The sequence below is a fragment of the Coregonus lavaretus genome (genome assembly GCF_964263955.1).
Source record: "Coregonus lavaretus genome assembly, chromosome: 28".
In the NCBI taxonomy this organism is placed as follows: Eukaryota; Metazoa; Chordata; class Actinopteri; order Salmoniformes; family Salmonidae; genus Coregonus; species Coregonus lavaretus.
The window spans coordinates 33,918,021-33,935,436 of NC_140015.1; positions in this window are offsets into that span (position 1 = coordinate 33,918,021).

Below are 17,416 nucleotides of genomic sequence, written 5' to 3' on the forward strand. Positions count from 1 at the left end.
TCAGAATTAATCAAGGAAATTGTCCAGCACAAAAATTAGGTCACGGGTTATATCAGAATGTTGAGGGGGTTTGAACATTGGCGTTCCCATAATTGGTTGCTTCACCAGGATCATTATCAACTTTAATCCCAGGAGGTTGGTGGCACCTTAATTGGGGAGGATGGGCTCGTGGTAATGGCTGGAGCGGAATGAGTGGAATGGTATCAAATGCATCAAACACATGGTTTCCATATGTTTGATGGCATTCCATTAGCACCATTCCAGCCATTATTATGAGCTGTCCTCTCTTCAGCAGCCTCCTGTGACTTGAATGATCATCAATAGTTCACTGTCTGTCTGTTTGTGAAGCCCAGCTTAAGATGATGGCGAAGGAGCTCATGCACTTCTCTTTTATTTGTGTGATGACAACACCTCACAGTCCACACAGTGGGCTACACTGGAGTGTCAGATGACCTTGAGGTCTCTCCCTCCTCTCATGCTCTGCAACAACATAAAACAGTCTGAAAGATATACAGTGAGCAAAAAAAGTATTTGATCCCCTGCTGATTTTGTACGTTTGCCCACTGACAAAGACATTATCAGTCTATAATTTTAATGGTAGGTTTATTTGAACAGTGTGAGACAGAATAACAACAGAAAAATCCAGAAAAACGCATGTCAAAAATGTTATAAATTGATTTGCATTTTAATGAGGGAAATAAGTATTTGACCCCTCTGCAAAACATGACTTAGTACTTGGTGGCAAAACCCTTGTTGGCAATCACAGAGGTCAGATGTTTCTTGTAGTTGGCCACCAGGTTTGCACACATCTCAGGAGGGATTTTGTCCCAGTCCTCTTTGCAGATCTTCTCCAAGTCATTAAGGTTTCGAGGCTGATTTTTGGCAACTCGAACCTTCAGCTCCCTCCACAGATTTTCTATGGGATTAAGGTCTGGAGACTGGCTAGGCCACTCCAGGACCTTAATGTGCTTCTTCTTGAGCCACTCCTTTGTTGCCTTGACCGTGTGTTTTGGGTCATTGTCATGCTGGAATACCCATCCACGACCCATTTTCAATGCCCTGGCTGAGGGAAGGAGGTTCTCACCCAAGATTTGACGGTACATGGCCCCGTCCATCGTCCCTTTGATGTGGTGAAGTTGTCCTGTACCCTTAGCAGAAAAACACCCCCAAAGCATAATGTTTCCACCTCCATGTTTGACGGTGGGGATGGTGTTCTTGGGGTCATAGGCAGCATTCCTCCTCCTCCAAACACGGCGAGTTGAGTTGATGCCAAAGAGCTCGATTTTGGTCTCATCTGACCACAACACTTTCACCCAGTTCTCCTCTGAATCATTCAGATGTTCATTGGCAAACTTCAGACGGCCTGTATATGTGCTCCTAATCTCAGCTCGTTACCTGTATAAAAGACACCTGGGAGCCAGAAATCTTTCTGATTGAGAGGGGGTCAAATACTTATTTCCCTCATTAAAATGCAAATCAATTTATAACATTTTTGACATTACATTTACATTTTAGTCATTTAGCAGACGCTCTTATCCAGAGCGACTTACAGTTAGTGAATACATATTTTTTTATACTGGCCCCCCGTGGGAAACGAACCCACAACCATTTGTTTTTCTGGATTTTTTTGTTGTTATTCTGTCTCTCACTGTTCAAATAAACCTACCATTAAAATGATACACTGATCATTTCTTTGTCAGTGGGCAAACGTACAAAATCAGCAGGGGATCAAATACTTTTTTCCCTCACTGTAAAATATTAATTCACCGCAGTACCTACTAGATGTCCTCATGGCACTGCAGAACTCACCACTACTGATACTAATGTATGCCAACTGAACTATTCATGATAAACAAATAATTTAACGAATGTTGGGGGACTTAATCTATTTTACAGTATTCATTTTTCCTATGCTCTGGGAGAAAGATAACCGGTTAAGTTGCAAACACATCTATCTGCTACCTACTCTGACATTAACACATCTAAATGTATGGGTGCAAATAGCATTGAAAAATTAAACAATGATCAAGTTTTAGTAATCAACATACAGTGGGGAAAAAAGTATTTAGTCAGCCACCAATTGTGCAAGTTCTCCCACTTAAAAAGATGAGAGGCCTGTAATTTTCATCATAGGTACACGTCAACTATGACAGACAAAATGAGAAAAGACAATCCAGAAAATCACATTGTAGGATTTTTAATGAATTTATTTGCAAATTATGGTGGAAAAATAAGTATTTGGTCAATAACAAAAGTTTCTCAATACTTTGTTATATACCCTTTGTTGGCAATGACACAGGTCAAACGTTTTCTGTAAGTCTTCACAAGGTTTTCACACACTGTTGCTGGTATTTTGGCCCATTCCTCCATGCAGATCTCCTCTAGAGCAGTGATGTTTTGGGGCTGTCGCTGGGCAACACAGACTTTCAACTCCCTCCAAAGATTTTCTATGGGGTTGAGATCTGGAGACTGGCTAGGCCACTCCAGGACCTTGAAATGCTTCTTACGAAGCCACTCCTTCGTTGCCCGGGCGGTGTGTTTGGGATCATTGTCATGCTGAAAGACCCAGCCACGTTTCATCTTCAATGCCCTTGCTGATGGAAGGAGGTTTTCACTCAAATTCTCACGATACATGGCCCCATTCATTCTTTCCTTTACACGGATCAGTCGTCCTGGTCCCTTTGCAGAAAAACAGCCCCAAAGCATGATGTTTCCACCCCCATGCTTCACAGTAGGTATAGTGTTCTTTGGATGCAACTCAGCATTCTTTGTCCTCCAAACACGACGAGTTGAGTTTTTACCAAAAAGTTCTATTTTGGTTTCATCTGACCATATGACATTCTCCCAATCCTCTTCTGGATCATCCAAATGCACTCTAGCAAACTTCAGACGGGCCTGGCTTAAGCAGGGGGACACGTCTTTCACTGCAAGATTTGAGTCCCTGGCGGTGTAGTGTGTTACTGATGGTAGGCTTTGTTACTTTGGTCCCAGCTCTCTGCAGGTCATTCACTAGGTCCCCCCGTGTGGTTCTGGGATTTTTGCTCACCGTTCTTGTGATCATTTTGACCCCACGGCGTGAGATCTTGCGTGGAGCCCCAGATCGAGGTAGATTATCAGTGGTCTTGTATGTCTTCCATTTCCTAATAATTGCTCCCACAGTTGATTTCTTCAAACCAAGCTGCTTACCTATTGCAGATTCAGTCTTCCCAGCCTGGTGCAGGTCTACAATTGTGTTTCTGGTGTCCTTTGACAGCTCTTTGGTCTTGGCCATAGTGGAGTTTGGAGTGTGACTGTTTGAGGTTGTGAACAGGTGTCTTTTATACTGATAACAAGTTCAAACAGGTGCCATTAATACAGGTAAGGAGTGGAGGACAGAGGAGCCTCTTAAAGAAGAAGTTACAGGTCTGTGAGAGCCAGAAATCTTGCTTGTATGTAGTTGACCAAATACTTATTTTCCACCATAATTTGCAAATTAATTAATTAAAAATCCTACAATGTGATTTTCAGGATTTTTTTTCCTCAATTTGTCTGTCATAGTTGACGTGTACCTATGATGAAAATTACAGGCCTCTGACATCTTTTTAAGTGGGAGAACTTGCACAATTGGTGGCTGACTAAATACTTTTTTCCCCCACTGTAACTAGGCAAGTCAGTTAAGAACAAATACTTATTTACAATGACGGCCTACACCGGCCAAACCCGGACGACGCTGGGCTAATTGTGCCCCGCTCTATGGGACTCCCAATCACAGCCGGTTGTGATACAGCCTGGAAAATCAAACCAGGGGGTCTGTAGTGACGCCTCAAGATGCAGTGCCTTAGACCGCTGAGCCACTCAGATTAATTCCCTCATATGGACCTCTAGGCCAGAGTACACTTACAAAACAAACACAACCTTTTATCACTCATCCCCACTTATGTTTTACAATTCCAGTTGTAATTTGTAGCATTGTATTGTAAAATGTAACCTTATAAACAAATTCTGACTATTAGTCAGAGGTTTATTGTGACACTTGGAAACGTTTCTCATCATACTGCTGACAGTTTTTCAGAATTTAGGCTATTATTACAGGGTTTCTCACCAGGATGATAGGCTGCAACAGCGGAGAGAACATGAGGGTGTTGCCAATTGTTATCGTGTGCTGCAGAGTTCCGACCGCAGCGCCTTAGCAGACATACAGTGCATTGCAAAAGTATTCATCCCCCTTGGCGTTTTTCCTATTTTGTTGCATTACAACCTGTAATTTAAATGGATTTTGATTTCATGTAATGGACATACACAAAATAGTCAAAATTGGTGAAGTGAAATGGAGAACAAAAACTTGTTTCAGAAAATTCTAAAAAATGAGTAACGGAAAAGTGGTGCGTGCATATGTATTCACCCCCTTTGCTATGAAGCCCCTAAATAAGATCTGGTGCAACCAATTACCTTCAGAAGTCACATAATTAGTGAAATAAAGTCTGTGTGCAATCTAAGTGTCACATGATCTCAGTATATATACACCTGTTCTGAAAGGCCCCAGAGTCTTCAACACCACTAAGCAAGCGGCACCATGAAGACCAAGGAGCTCTCCAAACAGGTCAGGGACAAAGTTGTGGAGAAGTACAGATCAGGGTTGGGTATAAAAAAATATCAGAAACGTAGAACATCCCACGGAGCACCATTAAATCCATTATTAAAAAATTTAAAGAATATGGCACCACAACAAACTGGCCAAGAGAGGGCCGCCCACCAAAACTCACGGACCAGGCAAGGAGGGCATTAATCAGAGAGGCAACAAAGAGACCGAAGATAACCCTGAAGGAGCTGCAAAGCTCCACAGTGGAGATTGGAGTATCTGTCCATAGGACCACTTTAAGCTGTACACTCCATTGAGCTTGGCTTTACAGAAGAGTGGCCAGAAAAAAAAGCAAACACATTTGGTTTTCGCCAAAAGGCACGTGGGAGACTCCCCAAACATATGGAAGAAGGTACTCTGGTCAGATTAGACTAAAATTGAGCTTTTTGGCCATCAAGGAAAACTTTATGTCTGGCGCAAACCCAACACCTCTCATCACCCCGAGAACACCATCCCCACAGTGAAGCATGGTGGTGGCAGCATCATGCTGTGGGGATATTTTTCATCGGCAGGGACTGGGAAACTGGTCAGAATTGAAGGAATGATGGATGTCGCTAAATACAGGGACATTATTGAGGGAAACCTGTTTCAGACTTCCAGAGATTTGAGACTGGGACGGAGGTTCACCTTCCAGCAGGACAATGACCCTAAGCATACTGCTAAAGCAACACTTGAGTTTTTATTTTTAAATTTTAAATTTCACCTTTATTTAACCAGGTAAGCCAGTTGAGAACATGTTCTCATTTACAACTGCGACCTGGCCAAGATAAAGCAAAGCAGTGCGGTAAAAACAACAACAACACAGAGTTACATATGGAATAAACAAAACGTACAATCAATAACACAATAGAACATCTATATACAGTGTGTGCAAATGTAGTAAGTTATGGAGGTAAGGCAATAAATAGGCCATAGTGCAAAATAATTACAATTTAGTATTAACACTGGAGTGATAGATGTGCAGAAGATGATGTGCAAATAGAGATACTGGGGTGCAAATGAGCAAAATAAATAACAATGTAAATAACAATATGGGGATGAGGTAGTTGGGTGGGCTAATTACAGATGGGCTGTGTACAGGTGCAGTGATCGGTAAGCTGCTCTGACAACTGATGCTTAAAGATAGTGAGGGAGATGTGTCTCCAGCTTCAGAGATTTTTGCAGTTCGTTCCAGTCATTTGCAGCAGAGAACTGGAAGGAATGGCGACCAAAGGAGGTGTTGGCTTTGGGGATGACCAGTGAGATATACCTGCTGGAACGCATACTACGGGTGGGTGTTGCTATGGTGACCAATGAGCTAAGATAAAGCGGGGATTTGCCTTGAAGTGATTTATAGATGACCTGGAGTCAGTGGGTTTGGCCAGCCAACGAGAGTGTACAGGTCACAATGGTTGGTAGTATATGGGGCTTTGGTGACAAAACGGATGGCACTTTGATAGACTACATCGAATTTGCTGAGTAGAGTGTTGGAAGCTATTTTGTAAATGACATTGCCGAAGTCAAGGATCGGTAGGATAGTCAGTTTTACGAGGGCATGTTTAGCAGCATGAGTGAAGGAGGCTTTGTTGCGAAATAGGAAGCCGATTCTAGATTGAACTTTGGATTGGAGATGCTTAATGTGAGTCTGGAAGGAGAGTTTACGGTCTAACCAGACACCTAGGTCCACATATTCTAAGTCAGACCCGCCGAGAGTAGTGATTCTAGTCGGGCAGGCGGGTGCAAGCAGCGTTCGATTGAAGAGCATGCATTTAGTTTTACTAGCGTTTAGGAGGCCACGGAAGGAGTGTTGTATGGCATTGAAGCTCGTTTGGAGGTTTGTTAACACAGTGTCCAATGAAGGGCCAGATGTATACAAAATGGTGTCGTCTGCGTAGAGGTGGATCTGATTGTCACCAGCAGCAAGAGCGACATCATTGATATACACAGAGAATAGTCAGCCCGAGAATTGAATACTGTGGCACCCCCATAGAGACTGCCAGAGGTCCAGACAACAGGCCCTCCGATTTGACACATTGAACTCTATCTGAGAAGTAGTTGGTGAACCAGGCGAGGCAGTCATTTGAGAAACCAAGGCTATTTAGTCTGCCAATAAGAATGCGGTGATTGACAGAGTCAAAAGCCTTGGCCAGGTCATTGAAGACGGCTGCGCAGTACTGTCTTTTATCGATTGCAGTTATTATATCGTTTAGGACCTTGAGCGTGGCTGAGGTGCACCCATGACCAGCTCGTAAACCAGATTGCATAGCGGAGAAGGTACGGTGGGATTCGAAATGGTCGGTGATCTGTTTGTTAACTTGGCTTTCAAATACTTTCGAAAGGCAGGGCAGGATGGATATAGGTCTGTAACAGTTTGGATCTCGATTGTCACCCCCTTTGAAGATGGGGATGACCGCGGCAGCTTTCCAATCTCTGGGGATCTCAGATGATACGAAAGAGAGGTTGAACAAGCTAGTAATAGGGGTTGCGGCAATTTCGGCTGCTAATTTTAGAAAGAAAGGGTCCAGATTGTCTAGCCCAGCTGATTTGTAGGGGTCCAGATTTTGCAGCTCTTTCAGAACAACAGCTATCTGAATTTGGGTGAAGGAGAAGCGCGGGGGGCATGGGCAAGTTGCAGCGGAGGGTGCAGAGCTGGTGGCCGGGGATTGGGGTAGCCAGGTGGAAAGCATGGCCAGCCGTAGCAAAATGCTTGTTGAAATATTCTATTATCGTAGATTTATTGGTAGTGTTTCCTAGCCTCAGTGCAGTGGGCAGCTGGGAGGAGGTACTCTTATTCTCCATGGGCTTTACAGTGTCCCAAAACTTTTTGGAGTTAGTGCTACAGGATGCAAATTTCTGTTTGAAAAAGTTAGCCTAACTGATTGTGTATATTGGTTCCTGACTTCCCTGAAAAGTTGCATATCGCGGGGGCTGTTCGATGCTAATGCAGTACGCCACAGGATATTTTTGTGCTGGTCAAGGGCAGTCAAGTCTGGGGTGAACCAGGGGCTATATCTGTTCTTAGTTCTGCATTTTTTGAATGGAGCATGCTTATTTAAGATGGAGAGGAAAGCACTTTTAAAGAACAACCAGGCATCCTCTACTGACGGAATTAGGTCAATATCCATCCAGGATACCCGGGCCAGGTCAATTAGAAAGGCCTGCTCGCTGAAGTGTTTTAGGGAGCGTTTGACAGTGATGAGGGGTGGTCGTTTGACCGCGGACCCATTACGGACGCAGGCAATGAGGCAGTGATCGCTGAGATCCTGGTTGAAGACAGCGGAGGTGTATTTAGAGGGTAAATTAGTCAGGATGATATCTATGTGGGTGCCCATGTTAACGGATTTAGGGTTGTACCTGGTACGTTCCTTGATAATTTGTGTGAGATTGAGGGCATCTAGTTTAGATTGTAGGACGGCCGGGGTGTTAAGCATATCCCAGTTTAGGTCACCAAGCAATACGAACTCTGAGGATAGATGGGGGGCAATCAATTCACATATGGTGTCCAGGGCACAGCTTGGGGCTGAGGGGGGGCTGTTGCAAGCGGCAACAGTGAGAGACTTATTTCTGGAAAGGTGGATTTTTAAAAGTAGAAGCTCAAACTGTTTGGGCACAGACCTGGATAGTATGATAGAGCTCTGCAGGCTATCTCAACAGTAGATTGCAACTCCGCCCCCTTTGGCAGTTCTATCTAGACGGAAAATGTTGTAGTTGGGAATGGGCATTTCAGAATCTTTGGTGGCCTTCCTAAGCCAGGATTCAGACACTGCTAGAACATCAGGGTTGGCGGAGTGTGCTAACGCAGTGAATAACTCAAACTTAGGGAGGAGGCTTCTGATGTTAACATGCAAGAAACCAAGGCTTTTGCGGTTACAGAAGTCAACAAATGATAGCGCCTGGGGAGCAGGAGTGATACTGGGGGCTACAGGGCCTGGGTTAACCTCTTCATCACCAGAGGAACAGAGGAGGAGTGGTTTAAAGGGAAACATTTAAATATCTTGGAATGGCCTAGTCAAAGCCCAGACCTCAATCCAATTGAGAATCTGTGGTATGACTTAAAAATTGCTGTACACCAGCAGAACCCATCCAACTTGAAGGAGCTGGAGCAGTTTTGCCTTGAAGAATGGGCAAAAATCCCAGTGGCTAGATGTGCCAAGCTTATAGAGACATACCCCAAGAGACTTGCAGCTGTAATTGCTTCAAAAGGTGGCTCAACATAGTATTGACTTCAAAGTGGTAGGCATGTTGTGCAAATCAAATGATACATACACCAAAAAAATATCCATTTTAATTCCAGGTTGTAAGGCAGGGTTTGTAACCACTGAGAAAGAGTGTTAAAAACAAAACCTTTCCCCCTATGGTTGAGGCATCTCAGAAAATCTAGGTATAACATACAAAATGTATCTGATAAGACTAACTACTACATTAACTGATGGCCTATTGGACACAACGACATAACATTTAAGTCATCAGTGTGATAAGTCTAACTGCTTCAATCTTCTTGTTTGCGTTTATGTTAAAATGTCTGCAATATCTTTTTGTAACCCATGTCAACTTTACTTGATGTCAATGTCTCTTTTTTAATCCACAGTGCTCAATAACTATTAGGTAATGTCTTGAGACAAAAAAACTGTAGGGATGCCATGGAAACTTTTTTTTGCCTTGCCAGACTGGTAACATTGCTCATCTATAAGTATGAGGAAGTTGTTGTGCTATGTTGTGCTGTATGTTTGGACTCAGTTACAGAATCAAGGGCATTACATTTTAGTCATTTAGCAGCTCTTATCCAGAGTGACTTACAGTTAGTGAATGCATACATGGTTTTTTTTGTTTTGTTTTTTTATACTGGCCCCCCCGTGGGAAGCGAACCCACATCGCTGCCGGCCAAACCCTCCCCTACCTTGGACGACGCTGGATCAATTGTGCGCCGCCCATGGGTCTCCCGGTCGCGGCCGGCCTTAGACCACTGCGCCACTCGGGAGTCATGCAGTTGAAATGAAATCAAATACTGTAAAAAAAATACTGTAATTTTTTTAAATGAAAACAGTCAGTCCAATACGCTGAAAATGTGTGATACAAATCTTCTCCTGAGTTTCTGTCTTACACATCTTGGTAATTTTCCTCTCAACAGGTTGAGTCATGCAAGTGTGTACTTCTCTGGGAAAGGTAGTCATAACAAAACACTCTCATGCTCCACTGATGCCCTGAGTTCCTACCGACTGATACATAATATTATACCTATTACTGACTAAACAGCCTTCTCTCTCTTACAAAGGGTTAAGGGTATATTTGTCCCTGATGTGCACTGTGTCATTACTGATGCATAGACATCATGTGCTTTTGTTATTGCTATATTATTACTTTGCTTTTAGCAACATTTGAAATATTAATATCTTGTGAAGATGACCACTTAAACTAACAATAAGATACAAGGTATAGTGAGTCCTCCTAGTTTCTTCACATAGGCACAATTCTGTTACAGCATGGCTGGAGTACGTAACCCAAGGTTTTACTGTTTGTCAGACCCGGCACCGGGATAAAGTGACTAAGGGGGCAGTAGAAATCGGAGAGGGGGCAACATTTTTTGGGGGTTCTTGCACTGGAATGATATTGAATTCTGATTATATAATCACGCTATACAACAATAAACACAAACACAACCTTTTATCACTCATCCCTGCGTTTTTTAAAAATTATTTTACAACTGTTTTACTGCTAGGGTATCACTATAGGATTTGAGGCTGCTCTGAGGTTTCATTTCTGAATCGGACTGGAGAGAACATGAGGGTGTTGTCAATTGTTATCGCTGTGATGTAGACTGCCGACCACAAAGCCTTAGCGTAAACACCAAGGGTGTGTAACCACAGAGAAAGAGGGTTAAAAACCTAGGTATAACACAAAAATTGTATTTGATAAGACTAACTATATTTCTGTTACATTAACTGATGGCCTATTGGACACAATGACATAACATTTAAGACATCAGTGTGATAAGCATAACTGGTTCAATCTTCTCTGTTGTTTGTGTTAATATAATATATCTGAAATATCCTCTTATAACCACATCAACTCTATTTGATGTTACAGTTTTTTCCAATTGCTAACACACTAGAATGACATGCACAGCACTATTATTTAAACTGACACACAGAGACCAAAACCTCTTCTCAAGTCTCCAAAAGTCTAAACACATTTTCTGCTTTACACACATTTTGCAATTCAAAATGGCACTTTTTAAATGCACTGCACATGGTTCTCTGCATAAGACACAACAATCTGACATAAAGTCACGTTTGCCATTTCAAAACACTGCCATTCAAAATGACACTACATGAGCTAATTGGGAGACCCATGGGGCGGCACACAATTGGCCCAGCGTCTTCCAGGGTAGGGGAGGGAATGGCCGGCAGGGATGTAGCTCAGTTGGCAGAGCATGGCGTTTGCAACGCCAGGGTTGTGGGTTCGATTCCCACGATTCCCACAGTATGAAAAAAAATATTTAAAAAATTATGTATGCACTCACTAACTGTAAGTCGCTCTGGATAAGAGCGGCTGCTAAATGACTAAAATGTAAACAGAGGTCAGACGAGTGGATATAAGTACAATATTGACTGCAGTACGCAACATTGTTTCCCAGTGTACTGGATAACACCATATTGACTGCTTTTGTTCTTTGTTTTCAGAGAGTACTGGAAATGGATGCACATGCAATCCCACATGAGTTCATCTTTATAGATGAGGCTGGGTTCAACCTAGCAAAGACCAGAAGAACGGGGAGAAACGTCATTGGCCACAGAGCCATTATAGATGTTCCTGGCCAACGTGGTGGGAACATCACAATGTGCGCTGCCATCTCCAATACGCATGGTGTCCTCCACCGTCATGCCAACCTTGGACCATACAACACAGCCCATATTCTCACATTTCTCGACAGACTCCACAACATTCTCATACCACCAGAGCGTATGAATGATACAGACCATCAAAGAACCCGGTACGTTGTAGTATGGGACAACGTGAGCTTTCATCGTGCGGCCCCAGTCCAAAACTGGTTTGCTGACCACCCACCATTTCTCGTGCAATACCTCCCACTATACTCACCATTTCTGAACCCCATAGAAGAGTTATTTTCGGCATGGCGGTGGAAGGTATACGACCGGCAGCCCTTTGTGCGCATGCCTCTTGTGCAGGCTATGGAAGAGGCATGTGATGAGATTGATGTGGGTGCGATTCAGGGATGGATAAGGCACTCAAGGCGCTTCTTCCCTCGATGTCTGGCAAGGGAAGATATTGCCTGTGATGTGGACGTGGCCAGACCCAGCTGTGCGGCAAGATGCTGCCTAATTATTTTTCTTGCCTCTTTTTCTTTTTCTATATATTTTTTCTGCACATTTTTTCTGCAATTTTCTTTTTCAGTTTACTGTTTTTTGTGAGCATATTTTTGTTCAGTCCAATGTAAATATATATGCTGTGCATATATTGCACTGACTTGTTTGGTGAAAAATAAAAATAAAAAATGTTTCTGAATCTGAAGAAGTTTCTACAATTTGAACTATTTTAGTATTATGCCAAAGCATACTAAAGATGAGAGTGCTTTTCATTAGGCCCAACAGTGTGTATGTAGTTGGTTAGACAAAAATCTGGTAATATGAATGAAGTGTGTGCCATTTCGTGCAAACGTTTGATTTTGATAATGGTATATGTATTTTTGGTTGCAATGCTTCATTTTGCTGGATATATGAGGTATTTTGCAGTTTGGGTGTGTGGTTTTGTGAATTGTGTTAAGTATTTAGATAAAACCAGCCTAGTTTGCAAAATTGTGTTTTAGCAATTGGGAAAAACTGTAATAATGTATCTTTTTTTGTTCCACAGTTCTCAATTGAAACTTTTTTTTGCCTCACCAGACTGGTAACAATGCTCATCTATAAGTATGAGGTAGTTGTTGTGCCATATTGTGCTGTATGTTTGGACTCAGTTACAGAATCAAGGGCAGGCAGTTCAAATGAAACCAAATACTGTATGAAAAAGACTGGGAAAAAAAGACTATGAAAACATGAATACAGTCAGTCGAATACACTGAAAATGTGTGATACAAAACTTCCCCTGAGTTTCTGTCTTATGCGTCTTGTTAATTGTCCTCTCTTAACAGGTTGAGTCATACAAGTTTGTACTCTCTGGGAAAGGTAGTCAGATAACAAAATACCCTCATGCTCCACTGATGCCCTGAGTTCCTCTAGACTGATACATAATATTATAAATATTACTAATTTATTACTGACTAAACAGCATTCTCTCAAAACTGTTTTAAGGTTAACTAACCTCAGATCAAAACATTCCACATTTCCTATTTTGCTGTGGAAACAGTAGGAGTATTGTAAAACAGTTCATTTTTTATTTATTTTTATTTTAGGGATCAACTCACACAGACATTTTATCTTGGCCCTCCATTCTTCACTTAAAGATGACCACTTAAACTTACAATAACTAAATGGAATAATGAGTCCTCCTGGGCACAATCCTGTTACAGCATGGCTGGAATGCATCACCCAAGTAGGTGTTACTGGTGTTGGGATGGTTGAGTTAGCCCATAAACCTGTTTTATTTCACTTTATTGTACTCTCATTGAGACAAAATGTATTTTGCTAGAGAGATCTGGTCCAAATTATAGCAGCAAACTGGAAGGAAACTAAAACATCCAACCAACATTCAAGAATTCTCATTTATTGATGGATACAAAATATTTAGAAGATAAGTTTGTGTCATAAAGTAACATCAATGTAGCTTTATCATCATGCTGTCTGTATTTGTCCGTTGGTTTAGCTGTGGTTTCTCTGAATGGTCTGCATTCAAACAAGTTCAGTGTCACACCCTTTCTGCAGTTTCCTGTCACATCAGAAATGTGTATAGTTTCCACTGTGACACAAAGCACATGGCAGACTATTTGATATGGGACAAAGTTGATAACTTATTACAGTTAAACATCCCCAAAAATAAATACATAAAAATAAAATAAAAAGACCCCCAAAAAAAGTAAAACGACTTCAAAATGTATTCCCAAGGTTGCTGCTTTCTATGTCTGTTATTAGTGGTAATAATTGTATTGTTTGATGTCCGAGCTGTAATTCACAACTCTCAATGACAGATTTGCAAACCATTTGCTTAGGTTTTATGACTATGGCACAGTTGCCTTAATCACAGTTGAGTGAGCAAAGAACACCATTGTTCTTGCAGTTTCAGAGGAAACTTCCAAGTCAAACACAGCAAAAATACCATAATGTAATCAATAAAACCTGTGTGAAACAAAACCTACATGTTCCAAAGCGTTTTCTGGCATATCAAAATCAAATCAAATCAAATGTTTATTTGTCACATGCGCCGAATACAACAGGTGTAGACCTTACAGTGAAATGCTTACTTACAATATTTCTAAGACCTTTTAGTTTCTCTAAGACATTTTCCATTGTGTAGTGTCCAAAACTCATATTGTTGCAGACATCCTGATCACATAATAGAAGTTTACTTAGGCACTCTGTTTCAGCACAGTTTCCGTAGGGAAAGTCATTTCTGACCGTCGCAGGGTTTGAAAGAGAGAAAATATCCCCACAGTTCTTGCACGGCATTCAGTCTTCATAACAATCGGTCTGGTCTTTATTGCTCTCGTGATTCCTGTAAAATGCGGAGACAGGGAATCTGATACCGTTTCCCTGTTCATGTCTGAATGACAACACTACATAAGACACATAGGCATGCCACACTTTTAGACATGACCAATTGATCATAATGTTATTTTCTGTCTCCCCTCTGCAGGACAGGGATGCTCCATAGTACTTCACTCTGTCGGTTTTGTTGTAGCACACAGCAATGACAGTGGCCTCCAGAGTGTAGTAGTTTGTGTAGTTACTCTCACCTTTAATTTTGTCAGGCAAGCACAAGAGATTCAGGAAATCTAGAGCAAATATTTTTATTCCCTCTTCCTCCTCATGACCACAAATCTCGACAGCCTGAAAAACAAACAAGTGAAACATTCTATATTCAACAAATGATAAGCTACATGGACAATATATTTTTTTTAATCAAATGTGTTTTATTGTCATTTTGTGTGTTTTGTTGATGTGGAAATTGGCCAGGGACAAAAGACTCAGGTTAAATCTATTCTATTTACACACTTACCAAATCCTGGAGAAAGGAAAATGGAGCCTGGTTGGGTAGCTTAGACTTGTAATGCTTGAATGGGTGCCGAAATCGGACTTCTAAATCGGACATCACAAGCCTACTCTCTGGAGACTCAAAGAAGGCAGTTGGAGGAAGACTGTCCTTATGAATGTGACCTAACAAAAAGATGCTATGAAGTAACTTTTAACAAACAAGAATAATTTATAACATTGAAAAATTAATAACATAAGAACAATTCATAATTGTTTGTTCTATAAATAATTCATGTTCTAGAAATAATTCATTTGTAACATGATGAAATGTATGCACAATGTGTGGGAATGTATTTTAGGTGTATGATTAGTGTATTTAATTAGGCGATGTGTACCTTATTCATGTAACATTGTATTTTGTCATCTCCCTTCTCCTGGTGATTCCTCCAAAGCATCACAACCTGTCCAATGAATGCTGTTCCTGATTACTTTAAGCTTCTGTCATTTATTTTCATCCAATTCCTATAAGTAGCTGTTGGTCTCCTTAAAAGTAGTATTGTAAAGTTGAATAAAGATCATGTACAGTAAATAATATACAGTGCCCTCCACTATTATTGGCACCCCTGTTTAAGATGTGGTCGAGGACTTCCAAAAATTCTCATTTTTTAAAAAAACAACATAGAACCCAAATGCAAAAAAAGAGAAAAATCCAACCTTTTATTTAAAAAAAATAAATCACACATTTAGAAAAAAAAAAACTTGAAATCATGTGTCCCACAATTATTGGCACCCCTAACAATTCCGCTGACAATTTTAATTGATTTTAAAAAATATATATTTTTCTGTAGTTGCTAAAGTTGGTCAGGGTATCTAGGAACTTTTAATTAGTAATTCATGACTTCCTGTTTCCCTGGGGTATAAATATGACGTGACACAGAGGCCTAATTCTCTTACCCATTTGTCAACATGGCAAAGACATACATTTACATTTTAGTCATTTAGCGGACGCTCTTATCCAGAGCGACTTACAGTTAGTGAGTGCATACATTAAAAAAAGACAAGAGAACACACCATTCAAGTAAGGCAGATTCGTGTCGACCTTCATAAGTCAGGCAATGGCTACAAGAAAATAGCCACTCGCCTTAACTTGCCCGTATCTACAGTCAGAGGAATCATTAAGAAGTTTAAAACAACTGGAACAGTGACAAACAAGGCTGGAAGAGGTCCCAAGTTTATCTTGCCACAACGCACAGTGAGGAGGATGGTAAGAGAAGTAAAAAAAAGTCCTAAGCTCACTGTCACAGAATTGCATCAAAGAGTGGCATCTTGGGGTCACAAAGTCTCCAAAACAACCATCAGACGCTCTCTACATGCCAACAAGCTGTTTGGGAGGCATGCAAGGAAAAAGCCCTTTCTCACTAACACTCACAAATGTAAACGCTAAGCGGCACTGGGACTTCAACTGGGATCGTGTGCTTTGGTCAGATGAGACTAAGATTGAGCTTTTTGGCAACAAACACTCTAAGTGGGTCTGGCGTAAAACAAAAGATGAGTATGCCGAAAAGCACCTCATGCCCACCGTGAAGTATGGTGGAGGATCTGTGATGCTGTGGTCCTGTTTCTCTTCCAAAGGCCCTGGGAACCTTGTTAGGGTGCATGGCATTATGAACGCTTTGAACTACCAGGACATTTTAAATAAAAACCTGATGGCCTCTGCCAGAAAGCTGAAGATGGGTCGTCATTGGGTCTTTCAGCAGGATAATGATCCAAAACATGTGGCAAAATCTACACAAAAATGGTTCAGCAGTCACAAACTCAAGGTCCTCCCATGGCCATCTCAGTCCCCAGACCTCAACCCAATCGAAAACCTGTGGGGCGAGCTAAAGAGGAGAGTGCATAAGAGAGGACCCAGGACACTGGATGATCTAGAAAGATTGTGCAAAGAAGAATGGTCAAAGATCCCTCTCTCTGTGTTCTCCAATCTTGTGAAATGTTATAGGAGGAGATTAAGTGCTGTCTTGTTGGCAAAAGGGGGTTGTACAAAGTATTAACATCAGGGGTGCCAATAATTGTGGGACACATGATTTCAAGTTTTTTTTTTTCTAAATGTGTGATATTTTTTTTTTACACCAAAGTAATGTACTTAAATAAAAGGTTGGATTTTTCTATTTTTTTGCATTTGGGTTCTATGTTGTTTTTAAAAAAAGGAGAATTTTTGGAAGTCCTCGACCACATCTTAAACAGGGGTGCCAATAATTGTGGAGGGCACTGTATATTTTTTAAATGCTGTTCAAACTCAAGTCAAGCAGCCCTACCCATTTCCCTGCATACTGGGAAAATGGAAGTTAAGTTAACAATTTAAGCAATTTAAGTTAATTATTCAACTTTATTACAATAATTTGAAAAGCAGCTTAACATAAATGAAACACTGTAAATTCTACAGCACAATCACCTTTGGCCATTTGCCAAATAATTGTCTTATACAGTTTGTACAGCAAAGTGTGCTTTTTACTCTGGAAATAAATCTGTGTGTTAACTACTACAGTTCTGAATGGCTTAAAAGGATAGTTTAGTGAAATTACATTTTTTAGATAGTTGATTCCTTACCTTGAAAGCAATCTGTGGATATGAAGTGTGACTGCAATCCACAATTTGGTTTCATTTAACTAGACAGTTG